Consider the following 18,812-nt stretch of genomic DNA (forward strand, 5'->3'; position numbering starts at 1 on the left):
AGTGAGAGCCGTGGAAATGAGTTATTTAAGAGGAGCCTGTGGAGTCACATGGAGAGACAGGCTGACGAATGAGGATATAAAGGAGCGTTGTGGTGTTGATGTGGATGTGATAGGAAGCGTTATGAGGAACACACTGAGGTGGTTTGGCCATGTGGAGAGGATGGAGGGTGAAAGACTGACGAAGAGAGTGTATGTGAGTGAGGTGGAGGGGGAAAGAGGGAGGGGGAGGCCGAGGATGAGATGGAGAGATGGGGTGGAGAGGTATATGAGAGAGGGGGGTGTGAGTTGGGAGCAGGGGAGTGAAATGGCGGGGGACAGGGCGACTTGGAGGCGATTTGTTTGTGGCCACCTCAAACGGGATTGAGGCGTCTGGCAATAGATAGATAGATAGATGTTTCCCTTGATTTTCAGGACCAGTTAGATGCATTTTGGCACCAGTTAGATGCATTTTGGCATGGAATCACTTAGATCTCTAAAGTAATCTAAAGACATTTCTTTGCATCAAACGCTTGTCAGTTCAGTCTTGAGGTTGTCCAAATTCGGTGTCTTCTTCTCTGCCATGATTTTGTTCATTTATGCCCAGCAGTTTTCTATCGGATTTAGATCCGGACTGTTCTCAGGCCAGTTGAGGACCTCAATCTGATTATCCTGAAGCCATTTTGTCACCTTTCATGACCTGCGACATGGAGCTGAAAAGTGTATGAAAAAGTCGCACCAATGAAGAGCAAAAGTGTTTAACAAATGATCTTTCAGAACTTGAATGTACCAGCCACCATTCATCATAAAGTTCTTAGGAAGAAAGTAGAGGGCCCCCCCTCCCCATTTCACCTGAGAAACACCCCCATACCATTACTGACTGTGGGTGCTTAACAGACAGCACCTTGTAAGCAGGGTCATATCGACTATTGGAGGCAGGGTGACAAACCTTGGCAGAACACACCTGGAAAACTCTGAAATGCGCTTTCATAGGAAAACGTAACTTTTCTCCACTCATCCGATTCCAGTGTGCATACTTCTTGGCAAACTGAATGTGCTGCTTCCTCATGCGGTCAGTAAGAAGCGGTTTCTTGGCTGCGGTGCAGCTTGGCAAACCCAGCTCCTTCTGCATGCGGTGTTCGATAGTTCGAACTGAGACATCTTGTCCCAGCTGCGCATGCATTCTCTTCAATTCTGCTGCAGTCAATCAATGATTCTTTATTACCTCCCTCCTCAGAAGCGTCTCTATACCTCTGGAAGTCGTCCTCTTCTCTCCACCGCCATGCTTGTGCTCTGGTACGACATCATGTGGCAGGCTGCGCGCTGCAGCAAGAATCTCCATGACGGTCACGCATCCAGTACATTCACAAATCGTGTTGATAGGGACATTATCCTGCCTCCATGCAACGATACGAACCCTCTCATCCCTTGAGCAGTACATTCCAGGCATGACAACTTGACTCTAGGAAAAACATAGGGCAAACAATAGTGCATACGAAAAAAGAGGGATGTGCAACCTCGGAGCGAAGGGAACACAGACTCCCACTCTCGCTTTTGGGCAAGTACTGACATGCTGAGTGTTTCACCACCTCCTGCAAACACCAGAGGAGTTGCCAGTTACTTCTTGCCCCCAAAATTCACTTGGTAGAGGTGGAAACACAAAGCAAAGAGAGACAACTCTCCCATTGCAATTGTGCGAGTAGGACCAATGTCAATTTGCGGTGGGTGTATAAAGATGTGGCAATCCAAGCTGAAATAATGAACAAATGTTTCCAATCGATTTTCACTAATGAAAAGGAGTTTGTGGAAGGGGAGGGAGTGACTAAAAATGTAATGATAAAAGATATAAAAGTGGACGTGCAGGAAGTGTATAAATTACTGGAAACTCAAGACATAAAGAAAGCCCCAAGACCAGATGGAATCTCTAAGAGGGTACCGAAGGAATGCAGAGAACAACTGGTGTATAAGATTCACAGTTTAATTGTGTGTTTTCTGGAAGAGGGGAAATTGCCTCAAGAACGGAAGAGTGCAAATGTGGTACCAATTTATAAGGGAGGAAACAGGAAAGAACCCTTGAATCATAGTCCAGTGTCCCTAAGCAGCATGGTCGCAAAATTATGCGAGAGAATCCTGAAAGATAGATGGATAAAATATCTGGAGATGAATATTTTGGCTGAAAGTCAGTTTGCATTCAGAAGTGGACGGTCATGTGTTTCCAAATTGTTGATCTTTTATTCAAAAGTGACTGACATGCTACAGGAGAGAGACAGTTGGGTGGACTGTGTGCATTTAGATTTGGAGAAGGCCTTCGACAAGGTACCCCATGAGACTAATGTGGAAACTAGAGCATATAGGAGGACTGAAGGGAAACCTCCTGGAACTGATGAGAGACTTTTTGAGAGACAGACAAATGAGGACAGTAATAAAGGATAAGATGTCTGGATGGAGGGAAGTAACAAGTGGAGTCCCATAGGGATTGGTGTTGGTACCAGTAATGTTCCTGTTTTACGTAAATGATATGGTAGATGGAGTGAACAGTTATGCAAGTCTGTTTGCTGATGATGCAAAGATTTTGAAAAGGTGAAGGTTGGGGAGGATTGTAAAATGCTGCAGGAGGATCTGGATAGGATACACAAATGGAGCCGGATGTGGGAAATGAAATTTAATGCAAAGAAATGTAAAATATTGGAAATGGGTAAAAGTACCAAAAGGCCATCACTGAATTATTTGATGGGTAATGAACCAAACACAAAAGCAAAAGAAAAGAAAGAATTGGGAGTGCCGGTTCAGGATAGTTTGTCACCTGAAAAACTCATTAACAAGACAGATAGAGAGAAGTTTTAACTCTTGATTAACATAACAGTAGCATTTCATTACATGGATGAGGAGATGATGAAAAAATTGATGGTGGCCATGATCCACCCCAGGTTAGAATATGCAACAGTAGTGTGGTCCCCACACAAAAAGAAAGATATAAACAAGATTAAGAAAATCCAAAGAACAGCAACCAAGATGGTCCCCAGTCTGGCAGATATCATAGAGAGAGAGGCTGGAAAAGCTCAATTTGCCTTCCTTAGAGGAAAGGAGAGGGGGGCGACATGATTGCAGTGTTCAGGACCATGAGGGGAGTAGATAAAATTGACAGAGAAGATCTGTTTGTATGGGATAAGAAAGTAACACGAGGACACAGACTGAAACTGAAGAAGCCAAGCTGCTTGAAGGATATCAAGAAATACAGTTTTCCTTATAGATGCACAGACCTGTGGAATAGCCTGGACAAAGAGATCATCCAGTCTACAAACTTAAATGAGATTAAAGCAAAATTTGGCTTACAAAGAAACAGACACGGGACCCTACTAGTGTAGCTCATTTACTGTATATCACAATTAGGTAAATACAATGTGGTAAATACATACACAGACACACACAAACACACACACACACAAACACAAACACACACACAGACACACACACACAAACATGAAAAGATAGGACAAATATGCCATTAACAGTGGAGTTCTGCTTGGAAGGAATGGTTTGTTGTTGTCATCGTCAATTAAGTCGCATAGTTGAGCCTCAATTGGTAGATGTAACTACTCACGATGAGGTGAACGAGAGAGAGATTGTCCAGGTGCTTGAGGGTGCAAAAGAGGATGTATGTGGAATAACTGAAACAAAATGAAGAGGAGAAAGTGTGAGAGAATGGGAGTATGGATGAGGTATATGTGCAGGAGTAGGTGAGAATGAGAGGGCAAAGGAAGGAGTATGTATAGTTGTGAGTAAAAGATGGAAGAAGAGCATAAGACAGTATGGATCAGTTGGATCAAGGATTGTGTGGGTAAGGTTGAAAGTTGAAATAAAAATGTGGGCGTTTGTGTGTGTGTATGCGACAATGCAAGATCGTGCAAGCAGAGAGAGAGAAGAGTTCTGTACAAATGTGGAAGTGTGCATGGAAAAGTTTGGAAGGAATGAATCAGTGTTTTTGATCGGTGATATGAATGGTAAAGTAGGGAATGTGAAGTTGGATGGAATAGATGCTGAGTGGGGTGTGCCTGCTGAGATAGATGAGAATGGGAGTGCATTAGTGGACATTTGTGCTGGGAGGGGGTTGTTGATAGCCAATACCCTCTTTAGGCACAAAATGATCTACAGGTAAACATGGCGAGTGATGAGAAGGGTGGGTGGTGAACTGAATGAAAGGAAGGCAATGATTGATTATGTGTGTGTGGATGAAAGGATGCGAAGATGTGTAATGGATGCAAGAGCTTATACAGGTTGGGGGAGTGGACTTTCTGACCACAACTTGGTGGTGGCCAGAATTAGGATCCAAGTAAGGTGGAGAAATAGAAGAAGGGAAAGGCGAGAAGAAGGAGTAGATGCAAGGAGAGTGGAAAGGTTACAAGAGGATGAGAAAAAGGCAGCGTATAAGAGAAGTGGAGGAATGATTGGGCAAATATGAATTGGAGCAGATGGGGGACGTGGAAGGTGTGTGCAGGATATTTACAGAAGAAATATGTGCAGCATGTGATGTGGTGTGTGGGAGGAAGAGAAGATGGAGGGGGGTGCAAGGAACAGCGTTTTGGACTGAAGAGGTGAGAGAGGCTGTGGCACAAAAGAAGAAAGCATAAAATGAATGGATGAGAAATAGGGGCGTGGAAGAAGTTGAGAGGCAGAAGAGAGAGTTATATGTAGAAAGAAAGAGAGAGGTGAAAAGATTAGTAAGAGAGAGTAAGAAGAGCGTGGATGAGGAATTTGGAAGGAATTTGATTGTAAAGTAGAGGGACTGTAAGAAAATGTTCTGGAAAGAGGTGAAGAGAGTAAGACAGGGTGGAAGTGAGGTTAGCAGGGGAGTGAAAGATAAAAATGGTAGATTACTAGTGAAGAAGGGAGAGAAAGTGAGCAGATGGAGACAACACTTTAAGGAATTGTTGAACATAGAGGATGCAAGTAATGCGAGTATAAGTGGCTGGGGAATGGCTGGGAGAAGGAGGGAGGTGAAAAGACAGGAAGAAATCAGTAGGATAGAAGTTGTGAAAGCAATGAAGAAAGTTAAATTGGGAAAAGCCCCAGGAATTGATGGAGTGTGTGGTGAAATGCTGAAGCATAGGGGAGAGATTGTAGTAGAATGGATGTGGAAGATGTGTAGATTGGCCTGGGAGGAAGGTAGAGTCCCAGAGGATTGGAAGTCAGGTAAAATTATTCCCTTGTATAAAGGAAAAGGGGAAAAAGAAGTGTGTGGTAATCATAGGGGCATTTGTCTTCTTAGTATAATAGGAAAAGTGTATGGTAGGATACTTATTGACAGAGAGAAAGAACAGGGGAATTAGTTGGAGAAGAACAGGGAGGTTTTAGGAAGGGAAGAGGTTGTGTAGATCAGATAATCATTCTCAGATCTTTAGTGGAAAAGTTTCTAGAGAAGGGAAAGAAGTTGTATGCGGCTTTCATGGATTTTAAGAAAGCATATGACAGGGTGGATAGACAAGGATTGTGAAAAGTATTAAGAATATATGGAGTAGATGGGAAGCTGTTGAATGCTGTGAAGAGTATGTATGATGGTGCTAAGGCTGCAGTGCGTGTGGATGGTGAACTAAGTGAATTTTTCTCTTTGAAGGTTGGGTTGAAACAGAGATGTGTCATGTCCCCATGGTTGTTCAATCCGTATGTGGATGGGGTAATAAAAGAGGTACAAGGTAGGGTAGTGGATGTTGGAGTGGCCCTGGTGAGAGAGGATAGTCTTTGGAAACTCCCTGTACTGTTGTTTGCAGATGATACTGTGTTGTTGAGTGAAGACGAAGAGGAGCTGCAAGGCTTGGTGGATGAATTTGAGAGAGTGTAAGAAACGGAATCTAAAGGTGAATGTAGGGAAGAGTAAAGTGATGGTCTTTGAGAGAGGTGAAATCAGTGAATGTACAGCGAGGTTGGATGGTGAGAAATTGGAAAATGTGAGTACGTTTAAGTACTTGGGTAGTGTGATGAGTAAGGATGGAGGTTTGGAAGGTGAAGTGCTTGAAAAGGTACAGCAGGGAAGAAAGGTTGCTGGTTCTTTGAAAGCAGTGATAAGACACAGAGAAGTGAGCATGGAAATGAAAAATTTACTACATGACAGTATTGTGATACCAACTCTAACGTATGGAAGTGAAGCTTGGACGTTGTTGGAAAGACACAAGTCAAGAGTCAGAGCAGTGGAAATGAGTTATTTAAATGGAGCCTGTGGAGTCACACGGAGAGACAGGCTGACAAATGAGGATATAAAAAAGCATTGTGGTGTGGATGTGATAGGAAGCGTTATGAAAAACACACTGAGGTGGTTTGGCCATGTGAAGAGGATGGAGGGTGAGAGACTAACGAAGAGAGTGTATATGAGTGAGGTTGAGGGGGGAAGAGGGAGGGGGAGGCTGAGGATGAGATGGAGGGGTGAGAGAGGGGGGTGTGAGTTGGGAGCAGGGCAGTGAAATGGCAGGTGACAGGGCGACGTGGAGGTATTTTGTTTGTGGCCACCCCAAACGGGATTGAGGCATCTGGCAATAGGTAGATAGAATTACTCATTGTAACTGAGAGGAATAGTTTGTTGCTCTTATGGTCGGTTGAGTAGCATCCAGTTGAGTCCAGACAGAGACAGACAGACAGACACACACACACATACACACAGGGAGTCATCCAAGGCAGACGTCCGACATCGGCACTCCGTACCGAACCAACACGGCCAGTGGCATTACCTAAATTAGTATCTTTGTATGAGTCAAGCTCTGTACCAGGTTAGACTAAATGATTTTTCATTATTAAAAGGAAAAAAAAAAAAAAGTTTAAACAAGACTTGTTCAAACAGAAAAAAGAACCACGAGGAAAAAAATGCGCTGAGTCAGCTGGGTTTGTATAGACTACAGCAACACGGGGCAAGTGTACATACTCTGTAAGTACATACTCTGTTCTTTTAGTATTGCAAAATGGATACATACTTTAGTAAAGCAAATTTGGAAAAGAAAAGGGATAAAAGTAAAAAGAAAAATGATGATTTCTACCAAGAACTGGTTGAAGTGGAGACTCACAATAGACTGGTTGAACGTGTACACAAACTAGAAATGGCTTTCAAAAATGAAATTGATGAAAGAAAGAAGCAAATGCACTTGCAAAAGGAAGAGATAGAAAAACTAGGGAGGCCAATAAGAAAGACACAACCATCAGTGAACTAACAGTGGAATTGAGTACGCCTAGGAAGAAAGTGATTGAAATGGCAAGTACAGTAGTCAATTACGAGAGTGTTATGGAAGAGTTCAAAAATGACACAGAGACAATTAGGCAAGCAAGCAGTCTTATGGACCAGAGCAGTGATATTGAGGAGAAGATAACACAGGTGAATGAAGCTGTGCAAAGCTACAAAAATGATGTAGAAACCACGTATGCTGAAATGGTGAATGTAAAGAAAGACTTAGAAACAAGGGAGGAGGAAAAAAGCATTAAAAAGGAAGTGATAAGAATAATCCAAAACAATCCAAAGTTAGTCAGAGATTCAGAAGAGATAAACAAATCTATAGTAATCACTGGTATAGAAGAGGAAGAAGTAAAAAACAAGATCACAAGAGACAAAAAGGAGATGGCAAATGTAATGAGCTTACTGAAATAAGTATCAGAGGAAATCTGTAGTAAAGACACAGAGAAACACAAAAGGTTAGGGAAATACGAGAAATGCAAGACAAGACCTCTAAAGGTGACTTTCAAGAGTGTAAACACTGTGGAAGAGATACTAAAAAATGCAAAGAATCTTATGGAAAAAGAGTTCAAAAATGTATGGATAAAAAGATGCCTAACACAAGAGGAACTGGAATTACTGAAAGAGAAAAGGGAGGAAGCAAAAACAAAAAATGAGGGAAGATCAGAAGAGAAGAAGAAGAAATTTTTTTTTTTAAGTAATAGGATTGCAGGTACAAAAGTGGTACACAAACAGGATGGAACAAAAAGGAGGAAGGTAGTAGAACCATGTCATGACAAGTATATAAACAAAATGATAAAGTTGATGTACTCAAATGTGGATGGAATGGTATCTAAATTACTAGAGATGAATCATTTTGTTAGAGAAAATGAACCACAAATAATATCCCTAACTGAAACAAAATTAACACCAAGGATATCCAATGACATACTAAACTTAGAGGAATACAATATATGGAGAAGAGACAGAAATTTAAAAAAAGGAGGAGGAATTATAATATTAACTAAGAAAAATCTAAAAGTCAAGGAAATAAACCTAGATATACCATCACAAGTAGAAATGATTGCAGTAGAGATCGACACATCTGAAGGTACAGTAGTGCACCAACTTTCGCTACAGCAGGATTCGCGGAATCCACTTTCGCGGCATGCACCAAATATTCCCTAACTTCCACTTTTGCTTGAAAAAAATTGATTTTCGCGCACAAATTTTGGGTTTGGGACAATATTTTGAACTCTGAATTTCCTGCACCGCCCGCCCGCAACCCACCGCCATCTTGAATGACGTCATGTCAACACTCTGTCCACCCATTCCCGCCATTGTGTACGAGCGTGCTTGCTCCATTGTGTTGGATTCTCACGGTTCAATGGCCTCTACTATACCTGGCAGTGTAAAGGGCCTGTTGGTGTGGGGGAAGAGCCTGGTGGTGTGGGGGGAGGGCCGGGAGGCAGTGGTGGTGATAAAAAGTGGCCAATACGTCTGGCGTGGCTAAATAAGCCCGCCACGCGCCTCGGATACTTACCCCCAACATCCATTAAACACCTCAACCTGGTCTCTGTGGTATGTTTCTCCTCATATAATGTGTACTGTACAGTTTTTATTGTTTGTATCTCACAATGCAATGTACAATAGTGATTTGATGTACAGTATTGCAAGTGTAAATGAAAATCTGGTGTTACTTTAGGATAACCGGGAACCAATTAGCCTTTTTGCCATAAAGACAATGCCCCAACTTTCGCTAATTCCACTTTCGCGCATTATTTTTGGACCCAATTAGGCGCGAAAATTGGTGCCCCACTGTAATGTAATTGTAGCCAATTTGTACATGCCACCCAGATCAAACACATGGGAAAGAGACGAATATGAGGACCTGGCAGAGAGTACAATTCAAAGTATAAGATCATTACTACATAAAATGGAAGAGAAATCGGAAAGAATTATACTAACTGGGGATTTCAATACAAATATAAATTGGAATACTCTAGATATAATTAGCCAAGAAAGCTGTTGGGACCAAAAGCTCCTGGATCTAGTACAGGAGTTTTTCCTAACGCAACATGTGAGGGAAACCACCAGAAAAAGAGGACGATGTACCTTCAGTGCTAGATCTAATATTAACTAGGCAAGAAAATGATATTGACAGTTTAATATATCACTCTCCACTTGGCAAAAGCGATCATTCATTTTTCATTCATTCATTGCCAGACGCCATGTATCCCAAACAGGGTGGCCAAGGGCTAAGAGTTAATTGTTTTACAGGGAGGGGCACTAATCCTCCACCAACCCCACTTAACACGTAGGGAGAACGTCATGCCAACAGCATCTGGTGTTCCCAGGCGGTCACCCATCCAAGGACTAACCAGACCCAACGTTGCTTAACTTTGCTGATCGGACGGGAAGCGGTGTAGTCAACGTGGTATGGCCATTGGCAGTACTAAATTATAACTTCAGGATAGCATATGACATAGTAAACAGCAATGACAGTTACAAAAAGAGCCTAAACTATAAAAAGGGAAATTATCAAGACCTAAAGAAGTATTTCTTAGAAGTTGATTGGGAAAATGAGCTTAGAGGACAAGATTTAAATGCTGTATATAAAAAATTCTGTGAATTTTATGAAATAGGAGTCCAGAAGTACATCCCACAACACAAAGAAGCAGATAAGAAAATACAGAAATGGTTCAATACAGAATGTAAAAAATCAAAAGAAAGAAGAGATTTGTTGTGGAATAGATACAGAAGACACAATAGTGAAAGGGCGTATAATAATTACAAACAGGCAAGAAACGACTATACAAGAACAAGGAGGGAAGCCCAAAAACAGTTTGAGGAGGATATAGTAAATAAAAGTAGTGATCAACCAAAGCTGTTTTACAGCAATATCAGAAGCAAAACCAAAGTAAAAGATATAATACAATCCATTATGGACGAGGGAATCACTCATACACAACAGAAATATATTTGTGAAGCACTAAATAAGAATTTCCAATTAGTTTTTGTGTAAGAAAAAAATTTTGAGAGGGACTATGTGGAACACGCATGTCCACACATACTACCAGATATACAAATAGCAGAAAAAGTAATACAGGAGGAGTTAAGTAGATTAGACAGAGGAAAAGCAAGTGGTCCTGATGAAATTTCATGTTGGGTATTACGAGAATGTGCAAAGGAGTTAAGTAAACCATTATTTTTAATTTTCAAGAAATCCTTGATTCAAGGTAAACTACCTGATATTTGGAAAAAAGCAAATATTGTCCCCTTATTCAAGAAAGGAAATAGACAAAATCCACTCAACTACCGACCAGTATCACTGACCAGTGTTGTAAGCAAGGTATTAGAAAAGCTTATAAGAAAAGCTTGGGTAAATGATCTAGAAGAACACAGTATGATATCAGAAAGACAGTTTGGTTTCAGAAAAGGAAAATCATGTGTTACTAATCTGTTGATCTACTATGACAGAGTAACAAACAAAATACAGGAAAGGGAAGGATGGGTGGACAGTATCTATTTAGATTTCAAGAAAGCTTTTGACACAGTACCACACCAAAGACTTTTATGGAAACTGAACCATCAAGGAGGAATTCGAGGCAAACTGTTTTGTTGGATGCAAGACTTTCTCATAAAAAGAAAAATGAGGACAGTACTAAGAGGAAACTACTAATCATGGAAAGAAGTGACTAATGGAGTACCACAGGGTTCAGTGCTGGCACCAATCATGTTTTTAGTGTATATAAATGATATAAACAGTAACACTGGAAATGAGAGCTATCTGAATATGTTTGCAGATGATGCAAAAATACAAAGGAGAATTACTAACATAGACTCTTGTAGGGAGCTACAAGAAGAATTAAATAAACTTCATGAATGGAGTAGTACATGGCAAATGGAATTCAATGTGGACAAGTGTCATGTAATCAAGTTTGGTAAAGTGGAAAACACCTGATTGGGATTATAAGTTAGGAAATAAAACCCTATACACATCAGAAAGAGAGAAAGACCTAGGTGTGATTATCAATAACAGACTATCTCCGACTGACCACATCAGCGAGAAGGTACGGAACATGTATACACTGCTTGGAAATATGAGAATAGTATTCACATTCATAAATGAAGACATGCTAAGAATGATAATAACATCATTCATTAGACCAACCCTGGAATATGCATCAGTAGTCTGGAGTCCTCATCTCAAAAAGCATATAGACAAGATTGAAAAAGTTCAAAGGGCCGCTACAAGATGGATACCAAGCTTAAGGGACCTAAGCTACGAAGAAAGACTAAATAAACTGAATCTACCAACACTACAGGAGAGAAGGAAAAGAGGTGACATGATAATGCTATATAAGTGCATATCAGGGAAGGAGAAAATAGACATAAATGATTACTTAACATATGGAGAAGCATCAGCAAGAGGACACTGTAAAAAACTGCATAAGAAGAGAGGTGATAAAGACGTAAGGAAATTCAGTTTCCCAAACAGAGCAATTGATCAATGGAATGCACTACCGAATGAAAAAGTGTGTGCCAAAACAATTCACAAATTTAAGGATATGTACGATAAATATGGTTTAAGACACGGGACAGTACGAGCTTGACTCATTCCTGTAAAGATACAATTAGGTAAGAACAATTAGGTAAGAACATACACACACACAGGTTACTGATAGAGATGAAGCTCTTTCTGGATCGCGGAGAAATAACTGTCGAATCAGCCGCAAAAAGGAGACAAGCCTATTGAGATAATGTGCATGACCATGTGAGCAGTGGTCCTGTCTGATATTTGTGGGGGGGGGGGGGGGGGGGAAATGCATATTTTGGTCAAACAAGAGCACAAAACACAGTGGAAGTAGAAAGTTTTTGTAGGTTGTATCAGGCGGATGGAGATAATTCACTGTCTACATCTGGTGGCGATGAATTTGCGGGCTTCTCAGATGAGGAAAAGGGTAAAGGAAGTACGAAACTGAACAAAACAAGAGCAGCAGGAGTGAAGAAAATGGCAGAGAGGAATGTCCAGGAGTTAAAAAAGGTCTATCTATTTATCTATTGCCAGACGCCTTAATCCTGTACAGGGTGGCCACAAACAAATTGCCTTCATATGGCCCTGTCCCCTGCCATTTCACTGCCCTGCTCCCAGCTCACACCCCCCTCTCTTATATACCTCTCCACTCCATCCCTCCATCTCATCCTTGGCCTCCCCCTCCCTCTTTACCCCTCAACCTCACTCACATACACTCAACTCACCAGTCTTTCTGTCTCCATCCTATCCATATGGCCAAACCACCTCGACATGTTTCTCCTAACACTTCCTATCACATCCACATCCACACCACAATACTGCTTCACATCCTCATTTGTCAGTCTGTCTCTCCATGTGACTCCACATGCTCCTTTCAAATAACTCATTGCCACTGCTCTCACTCTTGACTTCTGTCCCTCCAACACGGTACAAGCTTCACTTCCATATGTTAGTGTTGGTATTACAATACAGTAATCCCGCATTTTTTGCGGATTTTTTGTCTACGGTTTTGCCCTCTCGCGGATTTTCTTAGCATTAATAAGTTCAACAAAAATATCCTTGAATATAGAGAAAAAAAAAAATTGAAATTCCCGCAGCTTCCAATTGTAGCGCGGTAAACTCACGCCACCCTCTGTCCCTTTCCCGTGGCCCCTCTGCCAGTGTTACCATATCTAGCATAATTTTATTCTTTTAGCATAATTTTGATCAAATTTTCGAGTCTGGAATATTTTTTAGCATATTAGAAGTTTTAGAATCATTCTAGCATAATTTAGAATGGAATGGAATATTTTTAGAATAATTTTATAAAAGCTACAAATCAGAGAGAGAGAGACGAATAAGGTAAGATGTTTGAATAGTTGGTTACTTTCAGTTTGGGCTTGGTTGGGTTGGATTAGGCTAGGTTAGGTTAGGTTGGATTAGGTTAGGTTAGGTTTTAGGTTAGGTTAGGTTAGGTTTTAGGTTAGGTTCGGTTAGGTTAGGATAAGTTTGAGCTTTGTACTTTACCCATGAAACCTAGGTTTTTCCGATGGATTTTGGTATGATTCATTCGATTTTCAGCTTCATTTCAGTCGGAAATGACCATTTTCTGTGTTTCCCCCCCTCCCTATAACCCCCGATTCCCCAAAGATCCCTCATTATTTCAGGGGGATGGGGGGGGGGTCATATCTCAAAATCTGGTTATTTCCGATGGAAATGATGCTCAAAATCTAACGAATCACATCAAAATCCATCAGAAAAACGTAAGTTTCGTGGAAAAAAGCAGTATGGGTAGATACCGATATTTATCCTCTTACTGTATGTAGGTTCATTTTAATATTTTCATGGTAAACAATACATAATTAATATGTTGCACGAATATGTATAGAATTTTATCATTTAGCTTCAAGTTAGCATAATTCATTTTTTACTTGGAACAAATATGCTCAATCTAGCATAATTTTTTCATTGCCCTAGCATAATTTCGTTGTTTGGATATGGCAACACTGCTCTCTGCCCCACATTCTTCAGTCCACGCCTGACTGCCTTAAGTGGATGTTGTGGTTGTAACCACACTATGATATGAGCCTCTTGCCTCCCACTTGCTTTCCACATGGCCCCAGGACGTAAGCCAGCCTCACCAAAGGCTAATAATACAATTAGTAAGAACTCCAGAGTGACAAAACGATCAAGTTATGACCTTAGCAGAGAAAATTGTGTTACTGGACAAGCTAAGAAACGACCGTGCGAGTGTTTGCTATCACCAGTTAATGCATCTTTTTATTTTGTACTGTTTTGTTAATAAATGTGTAGATAATTGTGTATTACAGTACGGTGTTTACGTTTTTCCTTCATAATGGAGTATGTGCTTTCAATCTTGTAAGAAGGTATTTCGGGATGAGTATGGAGGTTTCGGGACAATTCGCAGTCACAACAAACACAAAACAATTCGCCTTCATTAATGAAGATAGCTATGGGTGACGCTAGAATATAATTCAAAGGCGACTACAGCGAGGAAGAAACAAGTTAATTATTGACTAAAGGTGCAACTAATAAATAATATCCAGAACCTACGCTACTGAACATAGACTTTGCTGGATCCCCCTGAAATATAGTTATTAAAGTATTGATTAATTAATAATAAGTATATTGATGAAAGTATTGATTAGTATATTTATAGAATGGCGGGGAATCGTCCAGGGTGCGAATTGTTCTGAAGGGGAATCGTCCATGTTTTGACGGGGAATTGTCTGACGGCGAATTGTCTCGCAATCAGTATGGACATGGACTGTGTGATGGGCAGCATGGTGGACACAAGTGCAAGTTTTCAATTGTTAATAGAGTATTCGCGGAATTGACTTTTCGCGGGGGTTACAAGAACGTAACTACCGCGAAATATGCGGGATTACTGTACTGTCATGCAGTAACTTTTTCACTTCCATGCTCACTTCCTTGTTTCTTATCACTGCTTTCAAAGAACCAGCAACCTTACTTCCTTGTTGTACCCTTTCAAGCTCTTCATCCTCCAAACTTCCATCCTTAGTCATCACACTACCCAAGTACAGTAATATCTCGATATACGATATCCCTAGATGCGATACCCATGCTTAACGATGGGGGTACAAATTGCACCATACCCCGCCTAACGATGGCCAAACCCCATTTAATGATGGATTTTGATTTTTCTTACCAATTTTGATGATATTTTAGACTAAAATTGTGTGCTTAGGTTGATTTATAAACTGATATTAGACTTTGATTAACATGTTTTATTCATTGGTGGGGTGAACATTGTTATTTTGGGGTACAGTTTACTAAACTTAATTTTTTCCAGACTTATATTTGATGATTTTCAGATTTTATTTGTTAGTTTTAATGAGTTATTTACAGGTGTTAGGCTTAAGTTAGCTTCCTTGACAGCTGTTAGGCCATTTAGATTGCCTTCAAACCTGTTTTTGGGCTCATCTGGGTGGGTTTTGGACTTGGTTTGGGGGGAAACCCAGGGCTGGTAAATGGTTCACATTGAAATACATGTTAAAAGTACCCCGATATACGATACCCCGCCTAACGATGGGGTTTTACCTAACCAATTAGATTGTTAAACCAGGGTATGCCTGTACTTAAATGCACTCACATTTTCCATTTCCTCCTCATCCATCCTCACTGTACATTCACTGACTTCACCTATCTCGAAGATCATAACTGAACTCTTCCCTACATTCACCTTTGGATTCCGTTTCTTACACACACTCCCAAACTCATCCACCAAGCCTTACAGCTCTCCTCTGTCTTCACTTAACAACACAGCATCATCTGCAAACAACAGTACAGGCAGCTTTCAAACATTGCCCTCTCTCATTAGGGCCAATCCAACATCCATTGCCCTACTTTGTATCTCTTTTATAACTCCATCCATATAAAGATTGAACAACCTTGGAGACATGACACATCCCTGTTTAAATCCATGACACATCCCTGTTTAAAAAAGGTATGGACAATAATTAGAGAGTTGCTGGAACTGACCTTAGAACAGGAGAGAGGGATTAAGATAACTCAGACCAAGCTGAAAAACGTCTGCACACGCAGTGCTGAACACGAAAGGAAAGTTACCAAATTAAAATTAAATAACAAATCTCCCTCAAATGAAATAAAACAGCTCAAGAGGGAAAATAAGAGGCTGGAAGAAGAAAGGGACAGGCTAAAAAGTAATCTAGATGAGTATGAATCAAAATCAAGGATGCAAGATGAACACATTAAGGAAATCAAAGAGCAACACAAGGAGTGGAAGAAAATTCAAGATGATGGAAATATAAGTTTGAAAGAGATTATAGAAGAATAAAGCAAGGAAAAGATGGAAAAGGAAGTGGTTTGGCTACTAAGAAGTAGAGAATCTTTAGTCAGGGACGTAGCAGACAAGAAAAAATGCAGAATAATCTCAGGAGTAAAATAAAAACGTAAAACAGTAAGATCAGAATATGAAAAAGAGGAACTGAGGATGGTATCAGTAGTTATGAAGGGTAACAACGAAGCTCAAGAAGAGACTGAAGAAGTGTTTACCATAGAAAAATTCGAGGAAGGTGGGGCGGGGCCACTTAAAGTAAAGTTTAAGTCTCAGGTAATGGTAAATGAAATCATCAACAGAACTTGGAAATTAGCAGATAAAGAGGAGTTCAAGACTGCTTGGATTTAAAAAAAAAAAAAAAAAAAAAAAAAAAAAAAAAAAGGACATAGTAAAGGGAGCCAAGGCAAAAAACGAACAGAGAACAGAGAAAGAGAAGACAGTGTTCTATTGGAGAGTTATGGATCAGAAATTAAGGAAGTGGTACTGACGAAGAGAGGGGGAGAAAAGGGACAAAAGAAAAACAAAAAAACTTGGAAAGTGGCATATACTAATGTGAAGGTTTAATATCGGCAAGGTTAGAATCCAACGATTACTTGAGTGTACATGAACCAGATATTTTGTGCTTTGTACAGACCAAGATAAGAGACGATACTGATATCCATACGGAAGATGGTAAATACAAACTGTGGAGAAGAGACAGAGAAGAAAAACGGGACAGTGATGACAGCAGTGAAGAACATAAATGTGAATAATGTGGAACGAGGAGAGGGTAGGGATGAAGTGACAAATATGAAATTAGAAACTGGGGAGAATGGCAAGAGAGATATGGCAGTAGTATATGTTCTCCCTAAGACAAGAGCATGGAATGACGATGAATACCAGATGTTGTTAGATATGGTTAGTTATCTACAGTAAGTGGCTGAGACAAGCAACAACATAATTCTGATGGGTGATTTTAATTGTAAAGAGGTGAACTGGGAGGAATGGGACTCATGAGGTAGTGAAGATTCATGGGGCACTATACTGTTAAATATAGCAATGAATAACGTAATGACACAGTGGGTCAAAGAAGAGGCATGATTCCGAGGTGATGACACACAAGCGAGATTAGATTTACTTCTAAACAAAGAACCTGACATAACTGAATCTTTGAAATATCTACAGCATGTCCTATAGGAAAAAGTGATGCCAAGGGATAAGCTTTATAAACAGGGAAGATACAACTTTGGGAAAACTAACTTTACAGGATCGAGGAAATTTTTTGAAAATGAGGATTGGAAAAAATTAAGAGAAACAAGAGAGATGCAGGAAGAGGTGGGATATCTTTCTAGACCTCTATAATTTGGAAGTGGAAAAATACATTCCAAGAGTAAGTAGGAAAGAAAACAGGAAGAAGGACTGGTTTAAAAGAAGGTGTATGATAGCAAAAAAAGAGAGGGACATGGCATGGAACAAGTGGAGAAACAGAGGTAATAATAGAACAAAGGAAGAATACAGAAGCACAGAGTGGAAAAAAGGAACTATGAAAAACGTATAATTGAAAAACGTAAGGAAGAACTCAAATTGTTTGAAGATTTGTTAATGGCAAACTGAAACAAAAGGAAGGAATCACCAAACTGAAAGTAGAAGGAGAAGTCTTTAAAGATGCAGCAATGCAAGCTGAAATAATGAACAAATGTTTCCAACTGGTTTTCACTAAAGAAAGGGATTTTGTGGTGAGGGAAGGAGTGACTAGAAATGTAGTGATAAGAGATATAAAAGTGGAAGTGCAGGAAGTGTATAAATTACTAGAAACTCAACATGTAAGGAAAGCCCCAGGACTGGATTGAATCTCTAATTGGTTACTGAAAGAATGAAGAGAACAACTGGCGGATAAGACTCACGGTTTAACTGTGTGTTCTCTGGAAGAAAGGAGAGTGCCTCGGGAATGGAAGAGGGCAAATGTGGTACCAATTCATAAGGGAGGAAACAGGGAAGAACCTCTGAATTATAGACCAGTGTCCCTAACCAGCTTAGTCGCAAAATTGTGCAAGAGAATCCTGAAAGATAGATGGTTAAAATATCTGGAGGAGATGAACATTTTGGCTGAAAGTCACTTTGGATTCAGAAGTGGAAGGGCGTGTGTTTCCAACCTGTTGAGCTTTTACTCAAGAGCGACTGACATGCTACAGGAGAGAGACACTTGGACTGCGTGTATTTAGATTTGGAGAAAGCCTTTGACAAGGTACCCCACAAGTGACTAATGTGGAAACTGGAGCACATAGGAGGACTGAAGGGAAACCTCCTGAAGTGGATGAGAGACTTTTTGAGAGACAGACAAATCAGGACAGTAATAAAGGACAAGATGTCTAGACGGAAGGACGTAACAAGTGGAGTCCCACAGGGCTCAGTGTTAGCGCCAGTAATGTTCCTGTTTTACGTAAACGATATGGTAGATGGAATGAACAGTTATGCAAGTCTGTTTGCTGATGATGGAAAGATCTTGAGGAGAGTAGAAGTTGAGGAAGACTACAAAATGCTGCAGGAAGACCTGGATTGGATTCATGATTGGAGCTGGAGGTGGGATGTTAAATTCAACGCAAAAAAATGTAAAATATTGGAAATAGGTAAAAGTACCACGAGGCCATCACTGAATTATATGATGCGTAATGAACCCATCACAAAAGCGAGAAAAGTGAAAGATTTGAAAGTGCTGGTTCGACATAGTTTGTCACCTGAAAAACACATTAACAAGATAGTTAGAGAGACGTACAATCTCTTGACTCACATAAGAGTGGCATTCATTACATGGA

The 18,812-nt window shown here is 40.3% G+C and overlaps 1 protein-coding gene and 1 non-coding gene across 2 annotated transcripts in view; both read right to left on the reverse strand.

Annotated features, from left to right (window-relative positions):
- LOC145415093 (G protein-coupled receptor kinase 2-like) overlaps nt 1-18,812 on the reverse strand; it is an 831,927-nt gene that overhangs the window by 366,876 nt on the left and 446,239 nt on the right. The window lies entirely within an intron of this gene.
- Nucleotides 9,495-9,613, reverse strand: LOC145415272 (5S ribosomal RNA). The gene has a single exon (XR_013900049.1). It is a non-coding gene; the product is annotated as a 5S ribosomal RNA (ribosomal RNA).

The sequence above is a fragment of the Coenobita brevimanus genome, chromosome 101 (genome assembly GCF_032717465.1).
Source record: "Coenobita brevimanus isolate Jiangsu-jjx chromosome 101, ASM3271746v2, whole genome shotgun sequence".
NCBI lineage: Eukaryota > Metazoa > Arthropoda > Malacostraca > Decapoda > Coenobitidae > Coenobita > Coenobita brevimanus.